We start from the raw sequence: 3,877 nt of genomic DNA, 5'->3' as shown, positions 1-3,877 counted from the left end.
CTGGTTCTAGTTTAGGATTTTGGCATATTGGACCTGTTGTGAGGACCCTCTGGTTCTAGTTTAGGATTTTGGCATATTGGACCTGTTGTGAGGACCCTCTGGTTCTAGTTTAGGATTTTGGCATATTGGACCTGTTGTGAGGACCCTCTGGTTCTAGTTTAGGAGTTTGGCATATTGGACCTGTTGTGAGGACCCTCTGGTTCTAGTTTAGGAGTTTGGCATATTGGAACTGTTGTGAGGACCCTCTGGTTCTAGTTTAGGAGTTTGGCATCTTGTAACTGTTGTGAGAACCCTCTTGGCATCTTGTAACTGTTGTGAGGACCCCCTGGTTCTAGTTTAGGAGTTTGACATCTTGTAACTGTTGAGGACCCTCTGGTTCTAGTTTAGGAGTTCGGCATCTTGGAACTGTTGTGAGGACTTTCTGGTTCTAGTTCAGATAGTGAGGTGTCTTGAATTTAAATAATTCCTAATCAAATGCTAATAGAAGAAGACAATATAGTGTTTAACTTGTCATTCTATCATTAATTACTTAATTTACATATTGTATAGTTTTTTAATAATTGATTAACGTTTCGTGTTTTTGTTGAGAGCTGGTACTTTTAGAATGCCGATAATAGTATGTCTGTAGTTTGTGCTGTTTCTTCAGCTATAGTTTATGAAAGCTGAATATAATCTTGGATTATAATGTGTTGGAAGTTATGTTCATTTCCTCATCTTATCACCTTATTTTAATGGTTTGGAATTATTTATTGTAGAATGGTACTTCCTGTGTTTGAGTTTATTATTGGTTCTATGTCTTATCTGTCAAAATGGATCTATTTCATGTCTTCCACACATAGAGTAAAAATGAGCATATCTCCTGATTCTAGAAATACCTTCATGGTTAAACTTGCTATCGGTTTCTGTGATGTTTCATCTTGGCCGTGAATATTTTTTTTTTCTCTTATAGTAGTCAGTTGTTAGTCAGGTGTTGTTTATCCTTGATTGTTGGTGACAGCCATAAAGTTATTTATTTTTACAGAAATACTATTATTGCTACATCACAATTGTGGCAATTAAGGTGCTTGACTCCAAATCTCTTGCTGAACATGCTTGCTCTATCAGTCAGTCCTGCTTTTTGTTGGTAAAGAATAGCCCAAGTGGGTGGTGTTAACTAGCTGCCTTCCTTCTAGTTTATCACTCCAAAAGTAGACAAGTAACTGTGTGAAATTCAACAAAAACAAACTATTTATGTCCTAAGTTTCTGGTTAATTTTCTTTTCACAAATTTGGTGTATTGAAAACTTAAGTTCTAACCAAAGATTGTCTGATCATGCTAGATGGTTCTTGTTTTATCCTGTATACAATTGAAATATTTATGTTCACAGATTGAAAGTCTTATGTTTCTATTACAATTTTATGTACCGTACCAGTGGTAATTGTTTGAGTATCAGGCTAAGTTTGCCACTTTATGGATGAGTATTAGATCATGCAGCAGTTCTATTGCTAATATTTCTGTTTATATTTGTTCATCTTTGGTCATGTTTTAAAACAATGTCCAGTTGTTGAAACAGCAGAAAGCTTGTGATCCCTATTTTGTGTAAATCTTTAACCACCTAAAGAGTCTTGAATTGTGATTGATATAGTTTGTTGTTGGATACATTTTGTATTTAACTAAAACATGACTTTCTTGGATGGATTTTTTTTTGCCTTCAGAAATGTATGCTTATGCAAAAATATTACAAAATCTTGTTTGTAAATAGTAACCTGCCTTTAAACTCTTTAATATATAAAGTATAGAACTGTTTAATAATGATGTAAAACCAGTTAACAAATGAATGACAGTTGATGGCTTAAGACATGGTATTTATATTATCTGTTAACAAAAGAAAAAAAAAACTAATTGAAATGTTTTATTTTTTCAAAGGCATTTGTTCTGAGTTACGTTGTTTGGTCATTAACAAAATAATGCTTGGACAATTCCATGGACACAGCTTCAGAAGCTATGGCATTAATGTTATATAAAAGTGTCATTTAAACCACTTGAGTGTATAAACATGCAAGATTAATATGTTGAAACACGCACAATCTAATCACTATATACAACGTCAATAGTTGTGCATCATGTATATTAAACATTTTGTTAATTATTGCTTATAAAGATTAGGTGATAACTTGTAACAATAATAAAAAAACTTGCATATTTTAGTTTTGCTTTAAAAAGCTTAAGTTGTCTTAACTCGGCTTTTTTATGAACATTGAATGTAGATGGTCAGTAATTGTAATAATATCTAATGTTAAAAATTAGAATATGGCTCATTTTCTGCATGTCAAAAATGATCTTTAGTGTTTGTGTGACAAGTAATATTGAAACTTTGTTATTCATGTAATATGTAAATACCAGCTTAATGTGATCCATTTGATCATGTTTTAAATAAAGCTAATGAAACAAAATCTGTGTGACTATTAATTCAAAATTGAATGTGTACATTTATAGAATAACCAATGCATTCTACAAAAGATACCCATGAATAAATAGCTAAAAAAAAGTACATTTACTCAAAGAGAAAATAAAAAAAAGAATTGTATTGTGGTAAACTCAGTGACATCATAAGAGGAATCACTTTTGTTTTATTTACAAGGTTGCAGGAAAAATGTGTTTGATACAATTAATGCATGAGCTACATAAATCTTTGTGTTCCAAATAGCAATGTCTTTGTCATCATCATATTTGTAAATGAACCCATAGGGGGTAACACCAGTCAACAAAAAATGTTTTCTCTGCTACTAGAAAAAATGTAACTGTTTGAGTAATTTCACAATAGCAGTTTTAAAAATCATGGTTAAAATTACTGATAACCTCTAGTTTTGAATTATGATAGATTTATTCAAAATATTCTTATATACTGTGAAAATAGCTATTGTTACGTCTCTGTTTGTTTGTTAATATCCCGTAAAATTTCTTCCCGAAGAACTTCAGCGATACAAGTTCTTTCTTAAATAAAACTAGTTTATTCTTTCCCAATACAACTTTGCAATACACAGAATTTCCACAGTCACTTTAACTTAAACACACGCTATAATTCACAACGATTCACTCATTTTACTTATGACTTGAATCGATTATCTGTCTCTATCTCTTCAATCTGCAATTATTCTCGTTCTGATCCATTGTCTGGCGTGCTTATATACAAGAATAGAGGGTGCGTAGAAAAGACTAGAGTTGCCACAAACAAACATGATCCTTCTAGAATCTCGTGACGTGTTACTAGCATCACGTGACTTCCGCTGTCGTAACACTGCCCTTTCCTTAGTATTGTTCGTCCCAAACAATAGAAAATTAACAATAACTTAATTATATGTACAGAATTTACAAACAAAATTAAAATATAACAAAGTCTTTTCCTAGACGTTTCTTCTTCCGTACTGGTCTCTGTTACATTGGCTTCTGCTTCACGAGTCGTTCATCTGCTCTATCAGGAAATGTCCCATTATTGGTAACAGTCACATCAGTGGTAGTAACTTCATTAACAGCTTCACTGTTTCCCTTCTCAAAACTGAGTAGAGTTTCTTCTTCAACATTGGCTTTTTCAGGTGACACTTCTTCAGCAGCGTCATTTGTTCCGTTGTTCACTTTGTCCCAACTGAAATGGCCTGGACCATGATAACGCCAAAGCCTGTTGGCACGTGCCACCTTTGGCTAACCTCACTGATCACATTTTATTCAGAAAGTCACGTCTGAGAGACGATCCACTGTCATATGGGCCTTCCCATGGAGATGACAACTTGGGAGACTTCCCTTTGGTCTTCCTGGGATTATACAACCACACCTTGTCTCCTGGTACAAAGCTGACTTCAATAGATCTTTTATCATAACATAGCTTCATGGAATCAGCAGA

At 33.5% G+C, this 3,877-nt stretch overlaps 1 long non-coding RNA gene across 2 annotated transcripts in view; it reads right to left on the bottom strand.

Annotated features, from left to right (window-relative positions):
- LOC111089688 overlaps nucleotides 1-288 on the bottom strand; it is a 1,142-nt gene extending 854 nt beyond the window's left edge. Inside the window, exon 1 of one of the 2 annotated variants that reach the window (XR_002613919.1) lies at nucleotides 34-288. This is a non-coding gene — a long non-coding RNA (uncharacterized LOC111089688). The remainder of the gene's footprint in view (nucleotides 1-33) is intronic. The other variant, XR_002613918.1, reaches the window with a different exon arrangement.
- Nucleotides 289-3,877: the final 3,589 nt, after the last annotated feature.

The sequence above is a fragment of the Limulus polyphemus genome, unplaced genomic scaffold (assembly GCF_000517525.1).
Source record: "Limulus polyphemus unplaced genomic scaffold, Limulus_polyphemus-2.1.2 Scaffold7034, whole genome shotgun sequence".
Classification (NCBI taxonomy): Eukaryota; Metazoa; Arthropoda; class Merostomata; order Xiphosura; family Limulidae; genus Limulus; species Limulus polyphemus.
The sequence above is the reverse complement of the archived record's forward strand: the minus strand, read 5'-3'. Positions and strand labels throughout refer to the sequence as shown.